This window comes from Panthera onca, chromosome E2 (assembly GCF_046562875.1).
Source record: "Panthera onca isolate mPanOnc1 chromosome E2, mPanOnc1 haplotype 2, whole genome shotgun sequence".
In the NCBI taxonomy this organism is placed as follows: Eukaryota; Metazoa; Chordata; class Mammalia; order Carnivora; family Felidae; genus Panthera; species Panthera onca.
In genome coordinates, this window is record NC_138353.1 from 36,864,953 (window position 1) to 36,884,855 (window position 19,903).

Consider the following 19,903-nt stretch of genomic DNA (forward strand, 5'->3'; position numbering starts at 1 on the left):
ACTGATTTCATTGAATTTGCAGTATTCTCCCCTATAAAGAAATATAATATATTTATTCATTTATATATTTATTTATCTCCGATGAGCTCACTGTGAAGCACAAATATTTCTCTAACCAGAGGTTTTATAGGAGAGTATTTTTTGTTTGTTTGTTTTGCCACCTGTCAACCATTTTTCTCCTTCCAGTGGATCAAACTTTTGAAATCTCAGCAACTTTTGAAAGGAAATCAGAGTCTCTGGATGGAGCCATCATATTGTTCTCTGGCCACTGGTGCGTGGTTAGTGATGTAGGGAGAAGAATGAAGATGTGGAACCCAGAGATATTTTCTCTCTGTTCAAGGCCCCAGAGTCCACCTTCCTTGAAAGGGAACCCAGGGTCCATTCTTCCTGAGTACTATCTGAACATGCTGCATAGGTGACTGAAGGCTAAAAAAAGTTTGATGGGAGAGTGAGTGTGTGTGTCAGAGGGAATTAATTCCTAGTACTGTTTAAGTTGAGGTAATTTTACTGAACTTTTGTGAGAGCCATAACCACAGAAGAGTGAATTTCCATGCACATTTTTTATGGCAAATCTATCCACAAATCAACCATATCCTTTAAAAATAAGGAATTGACAACATTATTTTCACGTGTTTAAAAAAAAAAGGTTTGAATAGACATTTTATAAGAGTATACTGACTGAAAACACCTATGGAAATATTCTACCTCTAAGCAATCAAATAAATACAAATCTGGCTTCAGTGTTAGAGAAAATGAGCAAATACAAAAATTAGAATATTTAATATGAGAATGGTTATAGTATGTGGACAGTTTTACCCTGATGGTGAGGCAAAAATTGAGGTAACCTTTTCAGAAAATGTCACAAAATACATTACACTCTTAGGTATGTCTTGATCTTATTTCTGGAAAGAAATCCTGAGAAGTCAACAAACAAACCAAAAAATCAAAACCAGCTAAAAGTTAAAATATGCACATTAATATCCATATTGTATAGCCTTCTTGAAAATTTTGAACACTCGAAAATGGCACTTATGATTGAAAGAAGAATGGACAAATAAAATATGGCACACTTTACATGAAGAAATAGTATGCAAGGATTAACTTTGCCTTTGCAAAGTATTGAAATATCATGGACACATATTTGCTTTATATTTCATGAAAACATGTACTTTATATATACAATATTTAATATGATCTCCAAATTATGTAAAGGTTAAAATATAAAGCATGAGAGAAGTACTGATTTCCCCACTATCTAAAAGTAGAGTTTTTCTATGAAACCTTTTGCAAGCTAAAATGGCATAAAGCAAAAAAGCAATTACTATTTTGTAAAATGAAAGTGTTCTTCAGATTTTGTTTGGTTAGTGAAAATAGCTAGTACTAATGTAGGTTTTTCGTAAAAGCAAGTTGGAGCAAAGCAAAGAGGGGATAATTGTGGGGGGATATATCTGGGGAATCTGTATGCCAAAAATGTTATAGAATTATCAGTGATTACATCCGATATTATGGGTACTCTTTTTTTTCCTATTTTTCTATTTTCTGTATCCCAAATATTTTTTTATGAGCACATATCAATTTTTAAAATGAACAAAAATACATCCATCAAAATTATTTTTAAAATGAACCTTAGCATTTGGAAGGCTTTTTGAGTAGGATCTACCATTTTATTAAAACCTAAAATAATCTTAACACTGACACTGGAACAACCCCCCACAACTATGTTGAAAGATGTCATCTGAATAGCATGGATTACACCTCCACAAAACTAGATTACATCCCTAATTCATTATTATTTTAGAAAACTCACCTTTCAACCACCTGCAATATGGGCCATCATTCATATCGAACTTAATTAGAAAACAGTTTGGATGTTGGAGGAATTCCTAATTTAAATCAATTAAAGGGAAACTTGTCAAGTTAGCTTTGGGTTTGCTTTTCTCTACTCTCACAGCAGGACCGAAGAGATCTGTCTTCCCCAATCTCCTTGTCTTCATCCAGGATTATGTCATAGTGTTCAGTGTGTAAATCTAGGGACTTATGGTGACAATTAGCATCTGAGACTCCTGCCACAGCTAGGAGAAGGAGGCTGGGTGACAAACGAAGCCATCCCAGGATTTCACACTGGAAATTCTTTGATGGGTGCTTTCATTCACAAATGACATATCTCCACTTGGTGGGGCAAGGCAACCCCATTCTTTAGCCCTATTTCTGTTCTATGGTGAGAGCTCTTCTTCCTTCCCTCCCCATGCCCTAAATCCTATTGTGTCACAGTTAATCTAGTTATCAAATGGAAAAAGCATGTCAGATAGCGACTATTTAAGGAGCACATTCTTTTCACTGAGTAGATCATTACAGGTCCTTTACTTCTGCATTGCTAAAATAAGATTCTTTGCCTTATCTGTCACCTACCCATATCCCTGCTGGCTTAAAATATGTGCTCCCTCTCTACCCAACTCATATAGAACTACTTTCTGTGTAGTAATTTCACTCATTTCCATGCATTCTAAAATCATTATCTGCCAAGCAATGTGGAGGTACCTGAATGGACCAAGTGTTCCATCTGGGGAAAGAGGAAGGAGAAGAGGAGTCAAGCCCCACAGAATCCACAGATAAGCAGCCAGAATCTGAGAGTGAATCAGACAGTGATATACTGTGATATGTTGCATACATATATGTATGTATATTCTAAAATCAGGACATGAGATTATATATATATATATATATATATATATATATGCCATACACACACATATATATGTGTATATATATATATGTGTGTGTGTGTGTGTGTGTATAGATATAGATATAGATATAGATAGATATATGCTATATCTCTCAAGCTTTGGATCATAAGAATAGGGACTAAGTTTTAACAATCTTTAGTATCCAAGGATATAGATTACTCTGGGTTTACTAATTTGATTGAATGAACGGAAAAATAACAGCTGTCATGTATTACTTTTGACTACAAAAGCAGTAGAAGATTTGAAAGTGATTGAATTTCTGATTCTAATTTGAGAAAATAATCCAGGATATTTGAAAGGAGACATACTTTTAAATTCTAGATTATAGTCTGTTATAGATAGAGTAAAACAAAATAAATTTCCAGACAAGAATCTAAAAAGTCTAGACTACATTATGATTATGTATTTGGGATATTTGATGGAAAACCCTGGACTGGAGGTTAGAAGACTATTCACGGTTTCAACCTCTATAGTTGAAGTAGATTTAAACGTCAAGACAGTTACCCAAGTAATTAAGGTGACTATATTTTCTTTTTTCCTCACATAACTTTTATGTGTAACATTGTCTCCTATCAGATTGTAAACTCCTTACGGTTAGAAATCCCACTCTTCTTTGAGTTTGGAGAATTGCCTCTCAAGAACTGTGTCTTAGTAGATGCTCATTTGTTTGAGTATTGTTGACTAGCTCCTGTAGAATGAGCAGCATCCTGAGATATCAGTTATTTACCTTTTTGGTAATTTTCTCAGGTGCCTCAGTGACAGTTTATCAGAATCCCCTCTGAAGGGCTGGTCCAATATGGAAAAGCCCAGGATGGAGAGGGTGCAAGGGTGAAACTAGAGGTGTCTAAGGCATGCCATTAACTTTTTTAAAAAACCTTTATGCTGCTTTAAAATCATCTTGGACACTTTTTAAAGGAAGATTTCTAGGCTCACCCCCAGATATTCTGACTTGATGTTCCTGGACTATAGCTCAGCAATACACATTTTATTTTATGTATTTATTTTTTATTGAGATGTAACTGACATACAACATTATATTAGTTTCAGGTATACAGCATAATTATTTGATATTTGTATATACTGCAAAATGATCACAATAAGTCTAGGTATTATCCATCATGTATATATGTTATAAAATATATTAGGTAGAATACTGAGATCTTGCTACATAAATAGCTACAGAGATCTGGGAGGACTGAAGGGAGCAGCTGCTATGTCTCTCTGCACAGGTCACTGGAAACTCATGGGGAGGGGAATTGTTGGGGGAGCCTGGTCATGACCAGATGGAGAGAGGATCCCCGTGGATGCTATCTTGGATAAGAAGTCTGATGTGAGGGAAAGAAAAAGAGAGAGAGGCTAACAGCCCAGATGTCATGATGGAGTAACAGGTAGGGGCCAAAGAGGTCACAACGCTTGGGAATTACTGAATAAGACAATGTACCATGTCCCTCACCAGCACAGTGCCAGTCACCATCTTTTCACTGTTGACTATCAGTGAGGCAGCTCCAGCAGGCAGGGTGTCCAGGATCAGCAGGGCCAGTGTCCCACTGGTCAGCATCCTCCCTTCAAACCTGTACTTGTCATATGTCTGACAAGAGACACAATCAAGGTTGGCAGTGGCAGTCACTTTCTGTAAAACACTGTGGTCACTCTGACAGGTGTCTGGCAGCTTGATCTTCCCTGTAATCTCATTCATGTCCATCAGCTTTGCTTATACCTTCTTGAACTCATTCTCAATCTTGAACACACTCAGGGGTCATCTGCTATGCAATGGGTGGCTGAATGGAGATGTGGAACTGTTGGGTTTGGATTCATAGCTGGAAGTTGAGCACCTAAGTTGAGTCACAGAAATTAATGCCATTACAGCAGTGACAGATTCTCTGGGTGCCAGGGGCTCAATTTCAGGATGCTAATACCTGCAGGCAGTTTAGGGGTGCCCATATGCAGGCCCTTGGTGGGAGTATTGGAGCTGTTGGAAAAGTGGGTATGCACAGATACCATGTGGGGGCCCTGGACAAAAAGGCTGGATGCCCTCACCAGTTACAAGGTGCCACAGCTCCTGCCTTCCAACCCTCGATACTGGACCCAGCAGCAAGGGCATCAGGGCCTTTTTTGTTTGTTTGTTTGTTTGTGAATGTCAGGCCCTCCAGGCCAGCAGCCAGACTGGTGGATACACTTGTAGGAGGAGACACAAGCTGGACGCTAGGAGGGAGAAGTCCTGTAGATCAAGCCAAGACATTTCTTTGGCTGCAGGGTTACTTGTTCCACAGGCAGGTTTTAATTTTGTTTTCTTTTGTTTTTTTCTTCCTTTCAGGAGGCAGGTTCCACCTGCTGCTCCTCAGGCTCCAATGTCTTCTCAAGCTGATGAGCTACAGCTGGAATCTCTGCCCTTACCTGAAGACAAACCTTCTCCTTGTCCCTCTGGCACCTTCTTCATTTTCCCCTTCTCATTTTCCTCCTCACTGGGTTCACTCTCACTCCTTCTCCCTTTCTCCTCACCTTCATCTTGGTCTTCACTATTGGACTCACTGGTGGACCCTTCAGCTGCTCTCACTGCTGCTCTCACTGTCTGATTCACTCTTGGACTCTGGGTGTCTATTTGTGGACTCTGGGGGGCCTGACTCCTCTTCCTCTCTTTCCTCTTCTGCCATATTGAACACTTGGTCCATTCAGATACCTCCACGCTGCATGCAGATGTGTCTAGAACTTCTTCTGGCCAGTCTGGAAGCTCTTGGTATCCTGTGGCCTTGGATTTAGTAGGTGGGATAGTGAGCCTGGCTGGAAGTGGTCTGGTCTTTGAAGGATGACTCCAAGTCTGGGGTTGCTTTGGGTGCCAGGAGGAGCTTATTTGCATGGTGGCTGAGGGCTCCACCCTGCTCTGAAGAGAGGATAAAATGCCAGGTGAAGTGTGGTAAGTCACAGATATTATGGTTCTTGTGGGACTTGGCCAGACTTAGTATATGCAGGGTCAACAACTTGTTCTGCTTAGGGTTGGTCAGGTAGAGCTTGGCTGCCAAGTTGATGACCTGCAGTTTGATGGTGTCCTGCTCTGCTGTGAAGGACTTGGCCGCTTTTCCCAGGACATCAGGTGAATACTGGAGACTTGCTCACAGTACTCATCAATGAGCCACAGGATCCTGGCTCAAGCCAGGAGCACCTAGATGTTGTCTGTGAGCTTTGCCAGCTTATGAACTCTCGTGCTGTGCTGGCTGCATCTGCAGCAGCTTCTTAATGATGACCAATGACTCTGTGATGAATAGCGCATCACAGTGAAACAGTAGCTGCATCAGGCCATTGAGGCAGGTGTCACAGACTCATCCTATGTTAGCTGCACAGTGTCCAATGGCCTGGATCACGATGCCCTAAAGTCTCTGACCATGCTGTGAATATAGGTCTGGCATTTCTGTAGGACAATAAGGATTTTAGTTTCATTAACTAGTTTGCTCAGCACTTCCAGCTTTAGGATTTTGATCTGGGTGGAGTCGATCAACCTGATGTAGAAGCTCTTCAGACTTGGTTGAAACATACTGGATGGTTGATGGTGGCCCCATAATGCACCTCACTGCAGAGAGAACAGCGTCCAAGGTACCTGGGAACTTGGGGTAGAGCAAGGGGCAGTAGGTGTGAGGACGGGAGGTGGGCCAAATAGAACGGAGTAGAAGACAAATTGGAGGAGGGCAATAGTAGGAAGAGGGCAGGATTGGGGTCAGTGCAGGGGTGGGTGGGCCAGGATAGAGGGCTGCATGATGTGCCCAGCATCATGAAGGCTTTTTTTTTTATTGAGAGCACAAAATATTTTATTTAACAATTTTCAGTGTAACAAATGTGCATTTTGGAAAAATAGGAACTCCTGCCTCAGAGGAAGCTTCTTGAATCAAAGTCATTGGCAGTAGCCACAGAGAACACTGGGAAGTGCTGGACTGGAAGAAGCTGAGGAAGCCAAGAGGGTCCCACATCTCAGGAATCATATCAAGTGCTGACCTAGGGGACATAAGACACTGCTCTGTCAGCAAGGCCAGGCATTTCGCAAAGTGACAAGAATAACTGGATCTGGTCATACAAAACTCCAGAACATTTTGGAAAACATTTTGTGGGTCTTTCCTAGATGATCAAGTGAACCAGAAAAATGCAAAGACCTGTGCTAATTACACTGTACACAGTTTCTACACTTAGACTTACAATACCACACAAACTGTTGGGGCTCCTGGGTGACTCAGTTGGTTGATATCTGATTCTTGACTTTGGCTCAAGACCTGAACCCAGTGTCATGAGACTGAGCCCCGCATCACTCTGCACGGAGCTTGGAACTGCTTAAAATTCTCTCTCTTGGGGCGCCTGGGTGGCTCAGTTGGTTAAGAGTTTGACTTTGGGGGCTCCTGGGTGGCGCAGTCGGTTAAGCGTCCGACTTCAGCCAGGTCACGATCTCACGGTCCGTGAGTTCGAGCCCCGCGTCAGGCTCTGGGCTGATGGCTCGGAGCCTGGAGCCTGTTTCCGATTCTGTGTCTCCCTCTCTCTCTGCCCCTCCCCCGTTCATGCTCTGTCTCTCTCTGTCCCAAAAATAAAATAAAAAACGTTGAAAAAAAAAAAAATTAAAAAAAAAAAAAAAAAAAAGAGTTTGACTTTGGCTCAGGTCATGATCTCACGGTTTGGTTCATGAGCTCAAGCCCCACATCAGGTTATCTGCTTTCAGTGTGGAGCCTACTTTGGATCCCCCCCACCCCACCCCCAATCCCGTCTTTGCCCCTCCTCCACGTGTGCCGTTCTCAAAGAAAATTCTCTCTCCTTTTGCCCCTCTGCTCTGCTCATGCTCTCTCTGTCTCTAGAAAGGAAGGAAGGAAGGAAGGAAGGAAGGAAGGAAGGAAGGAAGGGAGAAAAAGAAAGAAAGAAAAAAAACCCACTAAATAAAGAGGCACCTGGGTGGCCCAGGTTATGCTCTCTCGGCTTTGCACTCACAGCTTGGAGCCTGGAGCCTGCTTTGGTTTCTGTGCTTCCCTCTCTCTCTCTCTGCCACTCCCCTGCTTGCGTGCTCTCTCTCTCTCAAAAGTGAATAAACATTAAAAAAATTTTTAAAAACCTAAATAAATAAAAATAAAATACTGGCAAACTATGCTCTTCCCGCAGAATATACAGAAATTAATTTCTGAAGATATTTATAAATATTTCAATCTTTTCTTCAGTCCATTCAGACTTAAGAAGGTAGATAGCTTTAAGAACAGTCCATGAAAGCTCAAAACTTTGAGTCCAATAAGAGGAGGCCTTCCTTTGCAATTTCAGAGGGTAACACTCACCCTATCAGCTGAAGAAGATCTTCCTGCGGCAGGAATAACACCACCTGTGGGTGATGGACCGCACCTGGTGGGGGGAGGGGCCTAGATTTCGAAACAAAGATGGCGAGACGCTGGAGCCGAGCAGAGCGGGAGTTAGCCTGCCGGCCTGCAGTCTCTGAGTGTGTGTTAAATTAGATGCCCTGGCCCCTCAGACCCACGCTTTGCGGTTAGAAAATGCGCATCTTTCACAGAGAGTCCAGGCACTTCCGGACCGGCCGCCTCTGCTGAGCCCTGGGACGGGTGAGTCCACCGTTGTCCGGTTGTTCGTAGTCCTGTGGGTCTCGCGCTCAGGAGCCCTCCTGGCTTTCAGAATTAAGTGTTTTGGGGGCTTCTCCCTGAGGGGAAGGCCCCATTTCCCCACACTGTATGTGGCTGTGGACTTCAGGTGGGGCTGGGGGGCTGGTGATTGGTGCACCTCAAGACTCACCTTCCTGCTTCCTTGTGGTCCTTCTTTCACTGGATATGCACGAGTTGCTCAGGAAGATGTTAGGGTTTTTTTCAGAGGGAGTTGTTCCATATGTGCACGCAGATTCGGTTTGTCTGTGGGACGAGGTGAGCTCAGGATCTTTCTACCTCCCCATGTTGAACCCAGGAACGTTCTGGAGTCTGGAAGCCCCAGAGCAGCGTGTCAGCATGGTTGGGTGAGGGCCCTACACTTTTTAAACATGCATTAACTATTCTTTTATATACGAGAGGTGATATGGAGAACAAAGACAAATTAAATTTCCTTATAACTTAGAGCTCATGGACCTTCTTCAAGCTACTCATCTTCCGTAATGTTAATAATTTGTTACAGGCCAAGGCAATCTTAGTTTGATATTAGCCTACCTTCCAGCTCTGGTTAGGTCTACTTTAACATATGAAAATGCTTTTGGAAACTTCCTTTATCTCTACTCCTACCGTTGTTCTCCAAGATAGACCTTAGCAGTCAATATCCAAGCATATGGTGCACTGATATACATGTGAAGGGTCTCATGACTAAGGTTTTACTAGACAGTAAATGACCTTACTCTAACAGCAGTTAACCCCTCAAAGTCCTGGAAACCTTGCTTCCAAATTCCTTAGAAGCTTAGGCTTTCCCTAACCGCCTCCCAACTTGTAAGTGTATAATCAACCATTCCTCCCAACCCCATTGCAACTCTTTCTGCCCATGGGTTCTGTCTCCATACTTGAATAAAACCACCTTCTTTGCGCTGAAGACTCCTCAAGAATTCTTTGTTGACCTTTCACTTCCAGACCCCAAAATTTCACGTCACGTGGTTCATGGACCATACACTGAGAAACTACCACTTGTGCTGCTACCATGAGGAATATCACCCTTTTCATCCCTCCTCCCACTTAATGGCAGTCGTGGAAAACAGCAAAATAGGACTATCAGTGTGATGTTTTAGTTCTAGTTCTACAGAACTTTCGTTGAAAGTTTATTTTTCCATCTCATCACAATTGACACCTGTTCTCCATCAGCATAACAATCAATGTCCCATTAAAAACATCCAGGCATTACTTGAAAAAGTAAAAGTGTTTTTCATTGGTGTTTCACTTCAAGATATATCTTCTTGTGGGTTTTGACATGTTTTAATTCTCCAACAATGAGCCGTGTAAGGGTCTAGAGGCAGAGGGCTTCTCCCCTCTTGTCACTGGGTTGATAGAAAACACACATAGCAAATGAAGAGTTAACAAACAAAAACCAGTTATGTTCAAAATACAGCATCCATATGTTTGTATATATTTGTAAATGCATAGGGACATTTTTTCCCCCTGCAAAACATACCCTGAACTTTCCTGGGCTATCCTCAGGGAAGAGAACTGGATTTTGGGAATAGTCATCTGGCCTTTATTATTTTAATTTTCTGTTAGTATCATATTTCAAAATTTCATTTAAGTTGTTTTCATTTTGTTTTACAATTGTCAAATTTTTCAAACACCTTGAATACAGATTTTTAAAGTTGGCCATAATACATTGAAAAACGTTTTATCCTTATGTATATACTAATAACAATGGAAGATTGTGCAGGTGGTAACACTGCAAGTAGGATTGCAAATCACTAGATTTTCGGTAGAAAAAAAAATACATCGTACTGGGTGGCAAAGTATATTAACAGAGCAACCTGATAGCAGTCAATTGATAAGAATTGCAAACTTGAAAAATACTGTGATCACTTGTAAGATCAGGCATAAATAATACTAGGAAGAATTCTGAAACATAGGAAAAACCAAGTTGTAGGACACAGCAGGGCTGCACTTAAGGACACATTAAAAGCACTTTAGGACACACTAAAAAGATGAAAGATGGGACGCCTGGATGACTCAGTTAAGCTTGTGATTCTTAATCTCGACTCAGGTCATGATCAATTTTTGGGTTTGAACCCTGTGTTGGGCTCCGTGCTGACAGTGTGGAGCCTGCTGGGGATTCTCTGTCTCCCTCTCTCTCTGCCATGTTCATTCTTGTGCTCTCTCTTTCAAAAGTAAACAAACAAACAAACAAAAAAACAAAAAAAACCCAAAAGAACAAGAAGAAAGACCAGACCAGCACAACTTATTCTAAGATCTGGATGCTGTTTGCTGAACGACACTGGCTCGTCGTTCTTAATTTCTTATTGAGATAGAACTAGACAATCATTTTGGAGTCTGCTATACACCCCCATGTAGTCTATTATTGATATTTACAGTTAGGTTAGCAGAGTAAAACACTCCTGGCTCTCATTATACGTTTGAGCAAATTGGATCTCAGTAATTTTTTTCAGTTATATACAGAAGCAGTTACTTTGTAATAAAACCTGTCCTAAATTCTGGTTGATAGGGTTCAATAAGCATTTATTGGTCACCTAATAGGAGTTGAGTATAGAGCATCTATTCAATAAAATCATAAAAATCTCTGCTGTCAAAGAGGTTACATTATAAGTGAGGGCAGGTCAGTTCAGCAGGGAAGGCAGTTCTTTTTGAGGTGTTTTTACCTAGCGATGAGCACTATGAATTCAATGAAACAGAGTCCTACAGTAGAGTATTTGGGGGTGGGAATGATGCTGGGGTCTCTAGATAGGTTGGTGAGAGAAAATATATGAAATGAGGACTGAGTGACTCTAACAAAAATCTGGGACAAAGGATGATGTTTCAGAGAGTACAGCAAATAAAAAAGCTCTTGACAGAAATGGAGCTATTAACATCAGCTAGGTTAAAGGATTCACCTGAAAAGTAGTTTAGTGGCCAAATAAGTACTCCCCCCCCCCCCCCAATCATCTTCTGATATGCTTAACAGGTTCAGTGCTGTTCCTGAGAACTTGCTGTTTTGCTTAATCAAGCACCACTCAGTTTCAGATGTTCTACCTAACTCCTTACCCAGGCCGAATACATGGACACAAACACAAAGTCTGGTCATAGACTTACTGCACACAACCTCACAATGCTCAGTGGGATGCTGGTTTGATAATCACACCTGGGAATAATTGATCTGGATGGTTCTGTCTTCATTTTTGAAAACACAGCCTTAGGACTATGCCAAGCAAGGATGAGCTTTCTTTAATTCTGTGTTTCAAGTGTACTTCCCATGTGTTCTGCTCTGGCCTTCTTGGGTCCATCAGTCTCCTCCCTTGCCCTGTTATGTTGGTCGGGAAAATGAGAGTGGGGCTCTCACCCCCTGCATATGTCAAATTTTATGTATGCATATCATAATCATCCTGGCCTTCTTTTTGGCTCAAATCTCTAAATGGATGAGGCTTTGACAAGTTGATGGTACTATTAACAAAAGAAGCAAATGAAGAATTTGCTAGACTCCATAAGCGAATGGACTATTCACACCTTGGATGGTTTTCTGTATTAAATAAGGGGCAGATACCTTCTTAAATTTTGATTTTTTTTTTTTAAATATTTTTTAAAGCCTTTTAAAATGTTTAAGTGTTTATGTATTTTTGAGACAGAGAGTGAGTGAGCATGCACTTGCACAAGCAGGGAAGGGGGAGAGAGAGAGAGACACACACAGAGAGAGAGACACACACAGAGAGACACAGAGAGAGAGAGAGAGACATAGAGAGAGAGAGACACAGAGTCTGAAGCAGGCTCCAGGCTCCAAGCTGTCAGCACAGAGCCAGACACGGGGCTCAAACTCAACAACCATGAAATCAAGACCTGAGCCTAAGACAGATGCTCAACTGATAGTCACCCAGGTGCCTCAGATGTTTGTTTATGTACAGTACATGAACGCATGAGGGGGGGAGGGGCAGAGAACGAAGGTGAGAGAATCCCAAGCAGGCTCCACTCTGACAGGCGCCCCCCCCCCCCATCCCCATGCAGAGCTCAGTCTCACAAACCATGAGATCATGACCTGAGCTGAAATCCAGAATCGAACACTTAACCAACTGAGCCACCCAGGTGCCCCTGACTTTTCATTTTTTCAAATAAATTTTCATGTTATTTGGTGAAGTTTGATATTTAAATAGTCTTTCTTCTGTTTGTGTGTTTGTTTTTAACTTTAATCCTTTTTGAAATGATCCTGGAGACAAGCGTAAGGCTTTTGGATTACTTGTATTTTGGATGTTCTTTAATTTTAAGTTTAAAATTTTGATACCATATTTACTAGGTAATAACCAAGTAACTCAAATCATATTTTTGGCTTAGAAGGCTTGACTTTTTAAAGGATCAAGGTGAGGATTATCAAGGTCTATGATGATTTCATCTGGGAAAGTTCAGTGCTTTCATGCTAGTAGTATATTGACTATTGAGATTAAGTTAACTCTTGTTCATTCACTGTCACAAAAGAAGAGAAAAAAAAAACAGCCTTAAAACACTGGAAGTGTAGATGTGTGTGTGTTGGTGGAGGGGACATTAAATGATTTTTATAGTAAAAGAACAAACTAAAGAAAATTATAAATGTTTGTCTTTCCTTTATAATATAGTTACAGGGTTATTTTGTGATTGCCACCTGTAATACATTTGAAATTTGAAAATGCTCAGCCTCTTGGTACAGGCAATAATATGTCTTTATCCTCTACCATTTCATCTTAAAATATATCTAGGAAGAAAATGAAGTAATTTCTTGTACTGAGAAAATAAAGATGATTTTATTCTATTTAAGAATCTCATTGAAGTATTTATTACCTGAAGATAATTTTCTAAGGTATGTCTCATAGTGGTCTGTAAATAAATCCCAGAACCTGTATTTTTGAGAACTTGTATCAACAGTCATTCCAAATTACTTTAATAATATTTATTGTTAGTCTCAATACCTAGATTATACTTGACATTTTTAGAGATTTAAGAAAAATAATCCATATTCAAATCAGACAATAAAATGTTACCTGAATTTTTCTTTTAAGATGGGACAGTCATGGTCAGCATATAAAACTTGATTGTAAGGAGTTTATATTTTAAACGTAGAATAGTTACTGGCAGTCCATAAATGGGATTGATGGAAGGAGGGAAACTAAGTTCCACTGTCTCCCTGGAGAGTTTTTATTTTCCAAAATATGCATACATACAACTTATATGCCTAGTATGATAAGGGTCTGTTGTTCAAAGTTTTTGTTAAATTTTACTGGAATGGCCATTTTTTACGATATATGTGGTATCAGAATACAAAGAAATTGAGACTAAAAATGTTTATCTTATTTCTGTGGCTAGTCTTTTTGTTTGTCTATTTTGAAGGAGAAAGAGGGGGTGTGTGAGCAGGGAAAGGGCAGAGTGGGAGAGAGAGAGAATGCCAAGCAAAGTCACAGGCTGACTGTGAAGTTCAAACTCAGGAATCTTCTGTGAGATGAGGACCTGAGCCAAAATCAAAAGCTGGATGCTTAACCAACTGAGCCATCCAGGTGCCCCTCTGTAGCTTGTCTTAAGAGAGTACTAGTTAACTTTGTTTTATTGTTGAGAAGTACTAAACATGATCTTTGTCAGTTATGGGGCAGGGAGTGCATACATAACAGCCAGTTTTACCCATAAGCAGTTATTTCGGATTCAAAAATTCCCAAATAGATCAAGCTCAGTACTAATGTGGAACACATAGCTTCATTTTATTTTATTTTTTAATTTTTTTTAACATTTATTTATTTTTGAGACAGAGACAGAGCATGAGCAGGGGAGGGTCAGAGAGAGAGGGAGACACAGAATCTGAAACAGGCTCCAGGCTCTGAGCTGTCAGCCCAGAGCCCAATGTGGGGCTCAAACTCACAGACTGTGAGATCATGACCTGAGCCAAAGTTGGACACCCAACTGACTGAGCCACCCAGGTGCCCCATCTTCATTTTAAAAGTTCAGAGAGTCAGCTACGATAAGTTTATCAAAATCCTATCCTTTTTTTTCCCTTGGATTTCACAACTGGGTCAGGCGTATCATGAAAACAGAATTTTCATAAAGATTGCAGAAAGTTATAGACAAATGTATAAGCAAATAAAAAATCAAATTGTTTCTGAATCAATAAAAGCAATAACAAGAAAAATTCCAAATACAGATAAAGTTTTGTTTCATGCCTTCAATCAAGTATGCTGTCTGTGCAGTTTAATGAGTCTTTCATTTTATTGAGCTAGCTTACCAATTTATAACAGAAAGAATTTAGATGGGGTCTATAGAACACCATCCATGTGTATGATGGAAAAAAAATCTGCCTTAGACATCAGGAAAGTATGAAATTTCGGGGTAAAGTAAAAGCAGAGCTTTCTCTTCTTTCCTAATTATTCTTTGTCTTTTGTATCAATATGGATTCATGGAGTCCTAATTTATTCAGTGGGTTATAATCTAATACTTATTTAGATGCTCAAATTTGTTCCAGAATGGGAGGCCCATCAGTATGCTCTTGCATCCTTCTGAGAAGTCTCCATTATTTCTCATTGTGCATCTTTAAATTATAACTTAAATATTACTCTATGACTTCATGTGTCCTATTCTCATGACCCCTTCCAAACCCGCCCCCCACTCCGGCCTTGGTAACATTGTTGTCGTAGATTTAACTTCTAAATATGTTATAAGCCTTACAGTTCACTGTCATTTTTTATAATAGACATTAAATTCATTTTACAGAGATGAAAGAGGAAAATATGTTATGATTACTCACATTTTATAATTTCTGGTGCCCTTAATTAGTGCGGATACACATTTCCTTTTTGTATCATTTTCCTTCTGTATGAAGGACTTCTTTAGCATTTCTTGTAGCTCAGGTTTGCTGGTGAATTCTTTTAGCTTGATATATCTAAGAAAGTATTTAATCTTTATTTTTGAAGGCTTATTTCTTTATGCTATTAGTTATTAGGTTGACTGTTTGCTTTAGTAGAGTTGTTCAGTTCTGACTTGGATAGTTTCCTATGAGAAATCTTACCATTCTTCATTCTTTTGTGTAAAACGTTAAGCTTTTCTCTACTTGAAAGATTTCTCCTTTATTACAGTTTTTTAACAATTGGTTTAAAATGTGCCTTTGCATTGTTTTCTTCATGTTTGCTGTACAGGGAATTTATTGAGTTTGTTGGATCTGTGGGGTTGTAGCGTTTATTAAACTTGGAAAGAATTCAGCCATTATTTCCTCAAATTGATTTTTTATTTTTTGTTTGTATTTAATGTATCTTTTTATCCTTCCCTGATTTGTTTTCCTTTGACTCCAGTTGCACATATGGTAGTCCACTTCTAGTTATCCCACAGCTCACTGATACGTTCTTTTTTTCCTTCTTTTTGCATTTTTCCTCTCTGTATTTCATTTTGGATAGATTCTGTTGATGTGTCTTGAAGTTCATAAATCCTTTCTCCTGAAGCATCTGTTCTGATATCAGTGAAAACCAATGTGTTTTTCGTGGCAGGCACTATAGTTTTCACATCTGGAAGTTTAACTTATTTTATATCTTCATGTTGTTAACATATTTAATATTCCCATTTTCTTCCTGAACATAAGGAAATATAATGATAAAATTTTTAATGTCCTTTTCTAGGCATTCTATTAATAGCATACATTGGAAGTATTGCATGTTTAGTTTCAGACTACCATAGTAAAGCCAATATCACAATAAACTGAGTCAAATGAAATTTTTGGCTTCCCGGTGCATATAAAAGTTATGTTAACACTGTAGTCCATTAAGTTTACAATAGCATTGTCTTCAAAATACCAGTGTACAAATGAATTTAAAAGTTAAAATAGTTAATAAAATTAGAGCTCTAGAATAAACATAAATAGAATGTAAATGTAACCATTTCAGCAAGTTGTAATCATGGATCATAAATGAACGTAACAAATAGTGAAAAATTTGAAATACTGTGAGAATTGCCAAAATGTGACACAGAGACTTGAGGTGAACAAACACTGTTGGAAAAATGGTGCCAACAGACTCGATGCCAGCTTGCCCTAAAGCTTTAGTTTGTAAAATATGTAGGTATTTGTAAAGTACGATAAAAGGTGTTATGCCTGTGTCTGGGTGTTTTTTGGTCTGCTTCTATTGATTTTTTTTTTTTCCTTGAAGAATCATACCTTCCTCTTTGCCTAACTGATAGCTTTTAATGGAATGCCGTACACTGTGACTTTTAACTTTGTTGTTGCTGAATACTTTGGCATATCTGTAAATGATCTTGAGCTTTGTGCTGGAACACAGCTACTTGGAAAGAGATAGATCCTTTTGAGTTTGCTTTTAAGCAATGTGTTGGGTAGCCTTAGACTAACCTTCATCTAATTTTGCCCCACTACTGAGTTTTCTTTTTGTTTTTTAAATCCATTTTATTACTTAATTTACATCCAATTTAGTTAGCATATAGTGCAACAATGATTTCAGGAGTAGATTTCTTAATGCCCCTTACCCATTTAGCCCATCCTCCCTCCTACACTCCCTCCAGTAACCCTCTGTTTGTTCTCCATATTTGAATCTCTTATGTTTTGTCCCCCTCCCTGTTTTTATATTTGTTTCCCTTCCCTTCTGTATATCAGTTTTGTCTCTTAAAATCCTCATATGAGTGAAGTCATATGATATTTGTCTTTCACTAATTTCCCTTAGCATAATACTCTCCAGTTCCATCCACGGAGCTGCAAATGGCAAGATTTCATTCTTTTTCATTGCCAAGTAATACTCTATTGTGTATGTGTATATATATATGTATGTATATATACATATATATATACACACACACACACACACACACACACCACATCTTCATTATCCATCCATCCATCGATGGACATTTGGACTCTTTCCATACTTTGGCTATTGTTTATAGTGCTGCTATAAACATTGGGGTGCATGTGTTCTTTTGAAACAGCCCACCTGTATCATTTGGATAAATGCCTAGTAGTGCAATTGCTGGGTTGTGGGGTAGTTCTATTTTTAGTTTTTTGAGGAACCTCCATATTGCTTTCCGGAGTGGCTGCACCAGTTTGCATTCCCACCAACAACACAAAAGAGATTGTCTTTCTCCACATTCTCACCAACATCTGTTGTTGCCTGAGTTGTTAATGCCACTACTGAGTTTTCTATGTACTCTTTCTGACCTCATGTGCATTATGAGGTTTTTCCTTTGTGGTTGGGTGAGTCTTTTCCTGCCCTCAAGTAGTCTTGGTCATAGATGTGTTTGTCGGTGATGAGACCAAGATTTGAGAAAATGCTCCAAGATCTCCATTGCTTTCTTTCTGTGTAAGATCACTTGTCTCCAGTGCTTTGACCCACAAACTTTTCCCATCTTGGCCTCCCTCTCTGAATTACCTTCTACTGACCCCATTGGTGAGGAAGATATTTTCACCCTAAACTTACTAGGATAACCAAGCCTATGTTACCCAACACAGGATGGAGGAGATTGACCATAATCACATGTATCATTAGTCACATAGATTCAGTCTGAGGGAGGAGGACACAGCATGCTACACGGGACCTCATAGAGGTGGTTCTTGGGAACAGTCAATAAGTGGAATCTATGGGAGGCAGGTTTTGTGGTATTGAGAGGGTGTGGTGACCCACAGTTCCTATGAGAGAATGTCATTGGTTTATTGGATAATTCCATGTGTTGTCAGGAAACTGGAATCCACTGTAAGCCTGAAGTAGTCCCCTTGGTAAGGAAGGTTGTTTGGGTAGGGAACCTCATCTGTGGGAGCAGAATTGGGGGGTGAACTTGTGGTTATACCACTTGAGGCCCTCTTGGTTTCACTTGGTAGAAAGGTAGCACATAATATTGGATCTCAATTTTAGGCCTTAAACCACACAACTGACTCTCGTCTCCCTCCTGTCAGCTAGTGGCATTGCTCGCCTCTGACTGGGTCCTTCTTGTCAGTATTGCTATCTGAAATCCCTCATTAGGCCGTAACCTGGGGACAGTCCTAGAGTTCATATCTCTCAGGCATCACTGTTCTGTGCCACCATATGTGCGTGGTTGGAAAAATATTATTTCATTGACCTCGTTCATTATTTTTAATGATAAATCTGCCACCTGTTACTCCATCTTGACTTTAGCTTACATTTTAGAGAACTGGGGCATGGTACACATGATACATTGAAATTTAATGGGAAGTTTATCATTACTAAGCAAATGTTAAATATATGATCGTCAAGAGGAGGACTTCAACACTATTACTTTTAAAATGTTTGTTATCCCTCCAGAATTCTATAAAACAATGACTGTAGTATGATTAGGGGGGCATAAAAGGTAAGAAAAATCTAGTGAATATTTGACAAAAGGAGAGAAGGAAAGAATAAATGACATACCAGTACAGTGTTCTTATAATTAGTATTCTCCTTTTATTCCTAGGCTTGAACCTGAAGGCTCACAATTTTGAAAATGAAAAGACATGTAGGAAGTTAATTTTGAATAAGTATTAAACTCTTTGAACACAATGCTCCTATGTAAAAAGTAAATAAAATAATAATAACAATATGGGAATAATATGGACATCACTGATTTGTTGCAAAGACGTGGTGTAAGACCTACACAAGGACTTGATACAGGGTTTGGCACACAAAAGGTGCTCAATAAATATCATTTCCACTTAAGCTATTTTGATTACTTGTGAAGGAGTTTGTCTCCGAGTTTCCCTATCTGCTTTTGTACAGACTAAAATTATTTTACCAACTAGCGGGTTTTGATTTTGTTTTTGCCATTTTCCTTTTGCTTTTCCTCACTCTGGGAGGCTATAAACCATGCTGTGTCCATAAGTAAACAAAAAAGTCCTCAGCTTCCCCGACAAAGAATATTATTTGGCAAACACACTGCACTTACACAAAGTGTCAGAATTTCAAAGCCTCCCCAAGGAGTCCAGCAAACATATCTAAGGAAAGGTAACAGAGTGATTATGAGTCCTTTTCAAGGCAGCAAGACCATTCTTCAGAAGGAAAGTCAGGCTGTGTGAAGAGTCACATGTTTATCCTACAAGACTTTTAGCAGCAGCAGAAAGCACATGCAGGCAAAGAATAAGTTACTGTTAGCTTAAAAAGGGGAGTTCACTTGAAAGTTGTGAGTTATTTCTAAAAGTTTGCCATATCATAAGTATATAGGAAAAATGCAACCCTTTTGATTGTGTTCAATCCATATGATAGTTGATTGTGTTAACAAGTATGTATTGAGCAAATTAAATCATTGTCAATGTATTGTTTGGACATAGAGATGCTGTGAACTTACCTTTTATAGAGGAGGATGTGCCAGCATGAACATTTCAACTTCTCAATTACTAATTCTGTAACCTTGAGCCAATTATCAAAGATGTTTGCACCTCACTTTCTATCTCTGTTAATAATGGACATTTCATAGAATTTTTCTGAGTGTTGAGTAAACCAACGAAAACAAAAGATGAGTCATGGTCCAAAATTCATAAGAGGTCCCCAGTGAAGGATTGCTCTGTTGATGCTACTACCACTGCTAGTAAATCATGAACTATTATTACATTTATCATTAAATGTT

General features: G+C 39.4%; 1 pseudogene; it reads right to left on the reverse strand.

The window, feature by feature from the left end:
• Window positions 1-4,011: 4,011 nt before the first annotated feature.
• LOC132691344 (AP-3 complex subunit beta-2 pseudogene) lies at window positions 4,012-6,519 on the reverse strand (annotated as a pseudogene).
• Window positions 6,520-19,903: the final 13,384 nt, after the last annotated feature.